Source organism: Protopterus annectens, chromosome 5.part0 (assembly GCF_019279795.1).
Source record: "Protopterus annectens isolate FY-2018-M chromosome 5.part0, PAN1.0, whole genome shotgun sequence".
Classification (NCBI taxonomy): domain Eukaryota; kingdom Metazoa; phylum Chordata; order Ceratodontiformes; family Protopteridae; genus Protopterus; species Protopterus annectens.
This window is the reverse complement of record NC_056735.1, coordinates 1,354,645,704-1,354,658,312: the sequence shown is the minus strand read 5'-3', so window position 1 is coordinate 1,354,658,312 and position 12,609 is coordinate 1,354,645,704. Positions and strand designations below refer to the sequence as shown.

General features: G+C 42.9%; 1 protein-coding gene and 1 pseudogene across 1 annotated transcript in view; one reads left to right on the top strand and one right to left on the bottom strand.

The window, feature by feature from the left end:
• ANKRD42 (ankyrin repeat domain 42) overlaps positions 1-12,609 on the bottom strand; it is a 1,245,350-nt gene that overhangs the window by 63,419 nt on the left and 1,169,322 nt on the right. The window lies entirely within an intron of this gene.
• On the top strand, positions 5,118-9,907 carry LOC122802000 (annotated as a pseudogene).

Sequence of the window (12,609 nt, the reverse complement as noted above, 5' to 3'; positions counted from 1 at the left end):
CTGGAAAGCACTAGGAAGCCTTAAACTGATACAAACACTCAACTCTCCTTGTTAATAAGGAGAAATTAATTGTAGGCACTAAACAGGCTAAAATTGCAAAGTACCTTGCTAAGGTAAGGAAAACAGCTCCTGTACTTTACCAAAAAAAAGCACCAAACCAGGCATTTCCAAGGGTCAGCTTCCGATGATTTCTCCTGTCCACCTGGTGAATCTGGGCATACTGGGGCAATGCAGCAATTGCCTCATGTACACAGACAACTCTCTCCTCCTACCACCCAACACTACAACCTGTGAGAGATGCACTTACATAGCCAAAATGAAAGCAAAGCTCTCTCCAACCAAGATTGTGCTAGACAGTCAAGAGGAGAAGGTTAATACCCATACTACATCTCAAGCAACACATAGCCCTTCTAAACCCACACCACCAACACCCACAAATAGCAACACTAAATCCACATATGTAGAGGCCCTTAACTGTAACCTGCCCAAGCAACAAGGACCTCTGAAGCTGAAAAGCAAACAAACACCAATCACAACCAAAGTGTCACATAGCTCACAGCACCAGTGTGCCACCCAGCAACAGCCCCTAAGGCAAGACAACATACCTAACACTTTAGTCATAGCTGACTCTATAGTCCGGCACACTGATGTCCCACTCACCAGGTTGAACAAGGAGAAAATTACAGTCAGCTGCCTGTCGGGTGCCAGGATCCACCACATAATGCATACACTCAAGTCACTCCACAACAAGTACAAATATGACTCTGTCATTGTCCATGCTGGAGTGAATGACTTGAGACGTACCTCCCTGGACTACATGAAAAGAGACATGGAAGAGCTCTCGGATCATGTGGCCCAGGCAGGTATGACCCTAGCCCTGAGTAGCATCCTGCCTTCGCCCAGAATTATACCACAATATAAGGACAAAATGATTGACTTCAACAATTGGCTAAGCTTCTGGTGTCATTCAAAGGGGATCCAGTATCTATCTGCCTGGGACGACATGATCGACAGACCACGATGCTTTGCCAGAGATGGTCTGCACCTGTTGCCCCTGGGATTCAGGTTACTAGCTAAGGCTCTTGCCACCCCTATAGTGCCTTTTTTAGGCAAAGTTCAAAGGACAAAACCACCACCGCAACAGGTACAAGCATGCAAAATCTGAAGGTAATGCTACTCAATGCTAGAAGTCTAAACCTCAAAATGCACTCTCTCGAGGCATTCCTAAAAATGGAGAACATCGATATCTGTGCAGTAACTGAGACCTGGTTCAAGGCTCCAGAGAGCACCCCTGCAATACTAGGCTACAACTCTTACCACACTTTTCGGCCACCAAACCAGGACCGAAACACTAAAGGTGGAGGAGTGTCAATATTCACCAAGGATATTCACACCACCAGGCTAGTTGCCCAACACAATGCGTCTGAAATTCTCCAGGTGCAATTAACGCTAGGTAAGACTGCAATCCAAGTTGTAGCTTGCTACAGATCCCTCACCATGCCCCAAGATTCTCACTACACCTTTCTAAACATACTGGAAAATATTAAGATAGAACCAAGCACCCTAATACTGGGTGATTTTTAACTACCCTGCCATTAACTGGGAAAACTACTCGTATACCAACACCTTTGCCCAGTGGTTCTTGGAATTCATAAATTCCAACGCCCTGGATCAACTAATCCATAGTCCCACGAGGGGCTCCAATATCCTAGACCTAGTCATTACCAACATGGGAAATTGATGCTCCACACCTATGGTCACCCCCCCCCCTTGTTAGTCGGGTCTGACCATAAGCTAATCACCCTTAACATCCACATCCCACCCCCACTCCCCAGTAAGGAAACCTCCATAAAAAACTTCTCCAAAGCCAACTTCATGCTACTCAAGTCAGAAGTGACAAACTTCATGTCACCCATGCAGATGGGAACTGAAATTTCAACTGCTGAATCCTACACTAAGTCACTGTATGAGCACATATACTCATGCATGAATCGTGCCATCCCAAATAGAACCAAGATGCTCTCATCCAAAAAAAGGAAGCCAATCTGGTGGCCCCCTGCCATAAACAAACTTTACAACAAAAGGAAGAAACTGTTGCAGAAAAGAGGAAAATCCCAGGATGCAAAAAACTCCCTTACCAGCCTCAGTAAGAAACTGAGATCCCTCATATAATCCTCCAAAGCTAGTTACGAAAACAAAATTGCCAAAGATTCCAAAGACAACCACAAGGCATTCTATAACTATGTCAAGAATCTAAATGGCAATGCTCAGATCTGCTCTGAGCTAAAAAAGAATGGCATAAAATATACTGATCCCAAGGATATTGCCAATATCCTGGCCGATTGATTCAGTGCCAACTTCAACCCCCTCTCACCCCCTAAATGGCCCATCTCAATACTGGAAGATTGCCAAATTCCGGTAATAACGGCCACATAGGTAAAAAATGCAGTCTCCAAAGCTAAGAATACAGCATCCATGGGACCAGATGCCATCCCGGGCTGTGTACTACATGAACTACAATATGAACTGGCACCTCACCTAAGTGTCATGTTTAATCATAGCCTCACCTCAGGTTTTGTGCCCACTGAGTGGTACAGAGCTACAGTTATCCCACTCCACAAGGGGAGATCCACCTTGGATCCCGGAAACTACCGTCCCATCAGTCTGATGAGCCTTATCTGCAAGGCCATAGAGCGTATTATCATGGAACTTATAAACAAAGACATTGGCAACCTTCAAACACTGGACCCCACCCAGTTTGAGTTTGTGAAGGGCCGGTCTTGCCTCCTGAACCTGATTGACTTCTTCGAATCAGTCTTCAGAGCCATGGACAATGGTAAGGTGGTCCACACAGCCTATCTAGACCTTGCCAAGGCCTTTGACACCATTCCCCACTCTGGAATCATAGATAAACATACTAAGCTGGGCATTAATCCCCACATCACCCAATGGGTTGCTAACTGGCTTAATGACAGAACCCACACTGTAAAAGTAGCCGACTCCAAATCCAGCTCAAGACAAGTGGAGTACCCCAGGGTTCAGTCCTGGAACCACTCTTGTTTTGCATCTACTTCTCTGAAGTACAGGCCAACACTAAGGGACTCTGGCTAAAAATGTTCGCAGATGACTGCAAACTGAGAGCCATTATTGAATCCCCAAATGATGTGGATACTCTACAAAAGGGCCTTACAGAAACAGATGCTTGGTGCCAGACCCATGGGCTCAAGCTCAATGCCAAGAAATGTATAGTTATCCCCTTTGGGAAAAAAACATGTACCCGTGAATTACCATACAGGTGGCAGTACATTAAACACTGAAAGTGTGATAAAACACTTAGGGACACAGGTGGACAGTGGTCTCACCTTCGATAACCACATCGCCACAACAGTCAGGAAATCCTTCTATGTGGCACACCTCATCACTAAGGGCTTTTCATCCAGAAAAAAGGAGGTCATTGTCCCACTGTACTCCTCCCTCATTAGACCCATTATAGAATACAACACCCCATTTGGTATGTACCTCTCAAGACATCTGCAACAACTGGAAAGGCCACAGAAATACCTCACTAAAAGAATCACAGGCTTAAAGCAGATGCCCTACGCTGACCGCCTTAAAAAACTCCAGCTATACTCTGTCGCATATCGTCTACTCAGAGGCGATCTCTGCTTAACATACAAGGCCATGTCAAACCCAGAGCTATTGGACATGCTCCACTTAAAGAAATCCCAATCCCTCAGAGCCACATGCTCCAGGGATCTAAACCTTGTCATCACAATAAACAAAACATGCTGGAGGGATAGGTTCCTGACCCAGAGACTCCCCAGACTCTGGAATAGATTGCCCATACATGTCAAGCAGAGTGTCTCTTTGGCCCTCTTCAAAAGGAACCTTGATGATTGGATGGGAGAAAGGAAATTCACCCCAGGGATCACGTCAGTTGCCCTGCTAGACAGGGGTCCAGGGAAGTAAATAGTGTGGGAAGAAATAACCAGGGAATTGTTATGGCTAGGCTTGTATAGGCCCTAGGGCTGGTAGTCTAGTACCAACCTATGAACCTAAGAAGCAATCAGATTATACAAAGATATTTTTTTTCTTAGATGAGTAAAAAAATTCCATATTGTTCCTCATGTTCTCAAAAATGGCAAGCATAAACTTTAACATATGAGCTTGACAAAAGAGAATTCTAAAAATGTGTTGCAGAAGAATACACTTTTTTCAAATCTATTCAAAGCATTCCCATCCTTTTTTTTTTTTTTTAATTTTTTTAAAGTGTTTCCTTCCTTGTCAGAAGATGAGGGATTGGCATGAACCAGATGTTTAGCACAGACCTCTCAACCATAGCGAAGTCATCAGTATTTACCAGTTTTGAGGCCAAAATATTGTGGTACTATGAATTCCCGAGTGCCCCCCTTAATTTCCTGGTCATTTCTTTTTTGGTGGTATTACCACTTTAAATGTTTGGCTGATGTCAGCACACATCACCAGCCTATAGGGGTGTGCGTGATGACATCAGCTCCTGCCTGTTGCAGTAGAGCCTGTTAAGGGGAAATGGGAGTATAACAAGCGATGGTGGCAACGCAGCATAATTTAAAGTTTGGAGAGTCCTCTAGGTAAGAGGAAAAACAACACAACTGTATCTGTTGTACTCATACCTGCCACGGCTCTATAGTGTATTGTGTGTCTATCTGCTGGCCAAGCTATTAAGTGTAATTGTTCTGCAGTTCTGACCTACTGCTGCATAGTGTGTCTACTCGACCACAACTGTTTTATCTGCCGTTCCTCCTCGTTTAACTGGCTGGCTAAGTTTGTTCTTGTGTTTGAGTATAACTGCTGTATTTATCAGGTGTTAAATCATGTCAGTTTGTTTATTTATTGCCATGTGTCTACTCAATCACATCTGCGACCGTTTTATCTGCAGTTCCTCCCCTTAACTGGCTAAGTTCTTTGAGCATAATTGCTGCATTTATCTGGTGCTAAGTCATGTAAGTTCATTTAGTGGAAAACAGGAGTGAAAGGCATTGTAGTGGCTTCAAAGCAGGTAACTGGGTTAGAGGGTTTTGGTTTGATACTTAGCTGGTTTCTGTTTTTGGGCTGTCTCAGGGACACAGCACTTGGAAATGCTGAAGTCGACGTGGAATTTCATAAAACGGCATAAAAGGAAATTTATAGTTGCAGGTGTTTTTATCTGAGGAGTTTATGTTTTGGGAAAGTACACACAGAAGAAAATTAGAGAAATGCAAGAATGAGAAGCAGCAGAATATATTACTCAAGCACGGCAGCAGTATCATTTTTCGAGCAATCAACGGACTTCTAGCATATCATCCAACACTGCAACCTGTGAGAGATGCACCCAAGACTGGACTAGACAGTCAAGAGGAGAAGGTAAACACTTGCACCACACCACACTCATCACATAGTCCCTCAAAACTCACACCACCAACACACACACACAGAAACAGAGAACGCACACCTACATTCATGGGGGCTCTCAATAAAAATCTGCCCATGCAACAGAGACCTCCAAAGCAGAAATGCAAGCAACCTCCACCCCCCAAACACAACCCAAATGACACATAGCTCACAAACTCAGTGTGCCACTCAACCACAGCCCATAAGGCACAACATACCCACCACTCTAGTCATAGTTGACTCTATAGTCAGGCACACTGATGTTCCACTCACCAGGCTAAACAACGAGAAAGTTACTGTCAGCTGCCTGTCGGGTGCCAGGATCCGCCACATAATGCACGCATTCAGGTCACTCCACAACAAGTACAAATATGACTCTGTCATTGTCCATGTTGGCGTGAATGACCCGAGATGTACCTCCCTGGACTACAAGAAAAGAGACATGGAGGAGCTCTTCGATCTTGCAGCCCAGGCAGGTATGACCCTAGCCCTGAGTAGCATCTTGCCATCACCCAGAATGATGCCACAGTACAAGGACAAAATGATTTGACTTCAACAATTGGCTAAGCTTCTAGAGTCATTCTAAGAGGATCCAGTATCTGTCTGCCTGGGATGACATGATCGACAGACCACGATGCTTTGCCAGAGATGGCCTGCACCTGTCACCCTTGGGATTCCGGATCCTGGCTAAGGCTCTTGCCACCCCTATAGTGCCTTTTTTAGGCAAGGTTCAAATGACAAATTCACCACCATAACAGGTACAACCAAGCAAAATCTGAGGGTAGTGCTACTCAATGTTAGAAGTCTAAACCTCAAAATGCACTCACTCAAGGTACTCCTTAAAACGGAGAACATCGACATCTGTGCAGTGACATAGACCTGGTTCAAGGCTCCAGACAGCACCCCTGCATTATCAGGCTATAATTCATACCACACCTTTTGGCCACCTAACCTGGATCAAAACACTAAAGGCGGAGGCGTGTCCTTATTCATTAAGGATATCCACATCTCCAGGTTAGTTACTCAGCATAATGCATCTGAGATTATCCAAGTGCAACTAACTCTGGGCAAGACCACAATCCAAATTGTAGCTTGCTACAGATCCCCCACCATGCCCCAGGATTACCACTCCTCATTTCTTGATACATTGGAAAATATTAGGGTATAGCCCAACACCCTAATAATGGGTGATTTCAATTACCCCACCATTAACTGGGGAAACTACTCACGTACCAACTCTTTTGCTCAATGTTTTCTGGAATTCATAAATTCCAACGTCTTGGATCAACTTATCCACACTCCCACCAGGGGCAGCAATATCCTAGACCTGGTCATTACCAACATGGGCAACCAATGTTCTACACCAGAGGTCAGTTCCTCATTGGTCAGATCCGACCACAAGCTAATCACCTTAGACATCCACATCCCGCCCCCACCCCCCATTAGGGAAACCACCATAAAAATTTTCTCCAAAGCCAAATTCACGCTTCTTAAGACAGAAGTGGGAAACTTCACCACAACCATGGAGATGGACAATAGAGGTACGACTGCTGAATCCTACACAAATGCACTTTACAAGCACTTACACGAGTGCATGGATCGTGCTATCCCTAACAGAACCAAGATGCTATCCTCCAAAAAAGGAAGCCAATCTGGTGGTCCCCTGCCATAAACAAACTGTACAACAGAAGAAAGAAACTGTTGCAAAAAAAAGTAAAATCCCATGATTGGAGGAACTCCCTGGTCAGCCTCAGTAAGAAGCTGAGTTCCCTCATAAAATCCTCCAAAGCTAGTTATGAAAACAAAATCACCACTGATTTTAAGGACAACCACAAAGAATTCTATAGCTATGTCAAGAATCTCAATGGCAGCACTCAGATCTGCTCTGAGTTACAGCACAATGGCACTAAATATACAGAACCAACAGATAATTGCCAACATCCTGGCAGATAGGTTCAGAGCTAATTTTACCCCCCTCTCACCCCCTAAAGGGCCCATCTCTATACCGGAAGAATGCAAAGTTCCTGTAACCATGGCTACACAGGTAAAAAAACACACTCTCCAAAGCCAAGAACACAGCATTCATGGGACCTGACAACATCCCAGGCTGCATTCTACACGAACTGCAGAACGAACTGGCACCCCACCTAAGTACCATGTTCAGTCATAGCCTCACCTCAGGCTTTGTGCCCACTGAATGGGGCACAATGACGGTTATCCCACTCCACAAAGGGGGAGTCACCAAAGACCCCCAGGAACTACTGCCCCATTAGCCTGATAAACCTGGTATGCAAGGCCATGGGATATCATCATGTAACTTATAAACAAAGACATTGGTAATCTCCAAACTCTGGACCCCACCCAGTTCAGGTTTGTAAAAGGCAGATCATGTCTCCTAAACCTGATATACTTCTTTGAAGCAGTCACCAAAGCCGTAGACAAGGCTAATGTGGTTCACACAGCCTGCCTAGATCTCGCCAAGGCTTTCAACACTATCCCTCACTCTAGAATTATAGATAAACTCACTACACTAGGTATAAATCCCTATGTCACAAGATGGGTTGCCAACTGGCTCACTGACAGAACCCACACTGTGAAAGTAGCAGACTCCAAATCCAACATCAGACCAGTGACAAGTGGAGTACCACAGGGTTCAGTCCTGGGTCCTCTCCTGTTTGGTATCTACTTCTCTGAAGTACAGGCTAACACAGAAGATCTTTGTCTAATGAAGTTCGCAGATGACTGCAAACTAGGAGCCATAACTGAAACTCCTAATTATGTGGACATCCTACAAAAAGGCCTCACTAAGACAGATGCCTGGTGTCAAAGCCATGGCCTCAAGCTCAATGCCAAAAAGTGCATTGTCATCCCCTTTGGTAAAAACTCTGTACCCATGAACTACCACACAGGCAGTAGTCTACTTAACACTGAAAGTGTGATAAGAGACCTTGGGACACAGGTGGACAGCAGTCTCTCCTCTGATAATCACATTGCCACATTAGTCAGGAAATCCTTCTATGTGGCACACCTTATCACAAAAAGTTTCTCATCCAGAAAAAAGAGGTCATTGTTCCCTTCTACATGGCACTCATTAGACCTATTATTGACTTCAACGTCCCTTTTGGTATGTAAATCACAAGACATCTACAACAACTGGAAAGGCCACAGAAATACCTCACAAAGAGGATTACAGGCCTCAAACAGATGCCCTACGCAGACCGTCTCAAAAACTCCAGCTTTACTCCATCACATATCTCCTACTCAGAGGCGATGTCTGCCTAACATACAAAGCTATGTCAAACCCAGAGCTGTTGGACATGCTCCACTTAAAGAAATCCCAATCCCTCTGAGCCACACGCTACAGGGACTTAAACTTTGTCACCACAATAAACAGAACATGCTGGAGGGGATGGATTCCTGTCCCAGAGACTTCCCATACTCTGGAACAAACTGCCTATCTATATCAAACAAAGCTCTTCATTAGCACTCCAAGAAAAATCTTGATTGGATGGGAAATAGGAAATTCACCCCGGAGATCACTTCTGTGGCTCTGCTCGACAGGGGCACAGGAAAATAATTTTCTTGGGTGGCGAAAGCCAGGGTACCTTTTTGGCTAGGCATATATAGGCCCTAGGGCTAATAGCCTAGTACCTACCTATGAACCTATGTTATCAATACTTCCTACTCTAAGGGATGCCATAGTGCAATCACTTAACTCAGAAAGTCTTACAGCTTTACTTAAGAATAGGCCATTAAACAAGTTAGTAATCTGGGAGGATTTGAAGATAAGTTTTACTAGAAGCATCATAGCTGTATACAGTACGTGTATGCTTGTAGTTTTATGTGCAAATTCAGCTGAATGTCATTGGTGGCTACAACATCTATTTAGACAACACAGCTATCAGCATAAATGGCACAGTACCTCTGGCACCTCATGAAGTTCAGCAGCAGTACCTCATCATTTACTTGGAGAAGGTCTGAGTGAATTGATAACAGTGGTAAAGCAAGCTGTCCAGAAAGTCTTGGGAAGTGTAAGTGAAGTGTATCCCTGAAAGGAAGTGTGTGTCTACTCAACCATGACCATTTTATTTGCAGTTCCTCCACTTCTAACTTGTGTTTGAGCATAATTGATGCATTTATATGCTGCTAAGTCATGTAAGTTCATTTATTTATTGCCGTTGTTGCATAGTGTGTGTATTTTCAACCATTGCAGTTCCCCCTCCTTTAACTGTCTGGCTAAGTTCATTCTTGAAATATGTAGTATGTGTTTAATCCTTGACCCATTGATTTCATGGTGGCTGTCTTTTTATCTGGTGCAAGTTCATTTATTTTATTGTGATTCAGCATTGCTTTACTTACTTTAACTGGCTTCTAGAGTTGCTTTACTTACTTTAAGTGGCTTTTAGATTATAGTTGTGTGTTTGAGCATTTTAAGCGATTCAGCATTTGTGTGTATTTTATTGTGATTCAGCATTGCTTTACTTTAACTGGCTTTTAGAGTTGCTTTACTTTAAGTGGCTTTTAGATTAGAGTTGTGTGTTTGTGCATTTTAAATTATTCAGAATATAACGTGTGTGTGTGTGTGTGTGTGTGTGTGTGTGTGTGTGTGTGTGTGTGTGTTTCAATGCAGTTTCAGTCAATGTGAGTTTCAAGGGCAGAGGAGTTTTAATGCTAAGTCTATTTTCATTGTGAGACTGTATTGTATTGTTTAGCAGATGTCTATTAGTGTTTGTGCTATAAAATGTAAAATACAATCCAAATCATTGTAGAATTAAAGCAGGACATTAGTGTTTATTGTAAATGGGGTGAAATAGCCAAGTAATGGGACATTGGAATGGCTGTAGGGGGACTCTGGGGCCATATTTTGATTGTCTGTTCTTCAGTTTACGTTTGAAAGTTGACATCCCACAATTCCATTGGAGTGGGTGGGATTATGTAATTATGTATGCAAATTTTATGTTAATCAGTATACAGATTTGTACCTATTTTTCACGGGCCTTTGTCCAGATTTTTGATGTTTCTAGGTTGAGAGGTATGATTTAGCAGCAGGTGAGTTTACCTGAGAAATAATGGCAAGGGCTGGTCTGGATTTAGAATGCAAATTTTGAGGAACATTTTACAACTATCTGCTTTCTTGGGGGTAGCAGACTGGCTGTCAGGTGAACAACAAGCTGTAATAAAAGCATTGTTTAATCGGGAAGAACAAGAGGAACTTGAGTAGGTTTAGGAAATTCTAGTTGCAGTAAATGAGAAAATTATGTACTCACCATAACAATAGATCTGTGTTGTCTGACTTTTGTTCAGTTCAATGCATGGGTTGTCAGATCCAACTGGATCCTTGGCACCATTCCTGAAGTTTTCAGATCCAGGGCTTTGACTCTCTCCTTAGCCATAATTCCCTCCACTCAACCTTAGTACTTCAGATTGACTTTGCCCTACCAAATTAAAACTTATAGCCTAGGGTACCAAGCTTTGTAGAACATACCAAAAATGACTCAAACGTCTGATAGGACTGTTCACAGATAGGATACAAATGAGGTCCATTCAGTGGCCAGAAGCCACTAGGTTCTACTTTGGAAACGGAAGAAGGGAGGGAGGTTGAACCAGAAGAAAATAAGATATGGATCTACCTTTATGATAAATACATAACTTTTGTATCCAATGCTGTCTACTTTCATCTTATTGAATGCATTGGACAGATTCCCAAGCTGTTATTACCTGGGTGGTATCAAGGAAAGGCGTTCTGAGAAAGGTAGAACCAAATGGAAGAACGTGATTTAGATTGTACATCCAGTTTATAGTGAGATAGAAAAGTGTGTAATGTTGATCAAGTTGCAGCAGCACAAATATCATCAATAGGGAACCTATTTATAAAGGCTGTAGATATGGCTATGGCCCTTGTGGAATGAGCTTTGGGTTTTGTTTGCATGGCTATGGCCCTTGTATGAGCTTTGGGTTTTGTTTGCAGAGATAAACCCTTTTTTGTGTATACAAAAGAAATAAAATCTGATAACCATCTTGAAAGTGTTACTTCAGAGAACGCTTTGCCTAATTTAGCTCAAGAAAAAGCAATGAACAATTGGTCCGATTTTCTGAAGTGCTTTGTTCTGTGATGGTAGAATCTAAGCAATGGACATCCAACATGTACAGAATGTATTCCCTTTATTCCCCTTTGTTTGAAAATCTGGGAAAAACTCTGGTACGTGAATTGATCAGTGTAAGTTATCCTCACATGCCATTATAGGTAGGAAAAATGCATTAGTTCTGAAGAAAACTCCATCTTTGAGAAAAGCTTGGCAAGGAGATTTGCAAGAATGGGTTTGTAACTTTGAAATTTGTCTGGCCAATGTAACAGCCTCAAGAAAGATTGTCTTCCAAGTGAGAAATTTCAAGTCCACCACTGCAGCTTGTTCAAAGAGGGATTGAGTTAAAACTTGCTGCAAAATAGTGATATCTCTTTATGGCACCGGGTCTCTAATTGGAATACACAGAAGGAATGTTCCCTCAGAAAGGCTTTAGAAAGTTTTAGAGATACTATGGCTGTGTCATTTTGAACTATGTGGAAATTAGAAATTGTAGCCATTTGCATCTTAACAATAGAAAAACTAGAGCTGCTATGAAAACGTTCAGACAGAAATTCCAATATAGAATGAATGGGTCTGAAAAAGGATCTATGCCTTTTGACATAGCCTAGAAGGAAAATCTTTTCCATTTGCTCTAGTAAACCTTTTTTATGGATTGTTTTTGAGATGCTGAGATAATAAGATCAATTGAAGGTGGGAGCCTGGCATCTCTGGCTAGAGTCAATGGACTCCTGGTTCGGAGAAGGCAATACATATGGATGAGTCCAAATATCTGTTTTTATATCCAACATCCAGGGTAAATGTACTAGTAGAGGCCACAGGATAGGGAACCATGTTTGTCAGGGACAGAAAGGAACAATGAGAATCACTCTGGTCTTGCACCTTCTTGCTTTCTGGATACATTTGGTCATTACAGGGAAAAAGCATAAAGGAGGCCTGTGGGTAATTTCTGGGGGGGGGCAGGTCAAAGTAACTGCTGCATGCATTGTTCAGCTAAGATGCAAAGAGGTCGCAGTAAGGTTGACTGCGGTGGCTGAAAATTAAAGTTGCCACTGTTGGATTGAGGGACTACTTATAAGGTATTAAGATGGTTCTGCTCAACTTCTCTGTCAATATA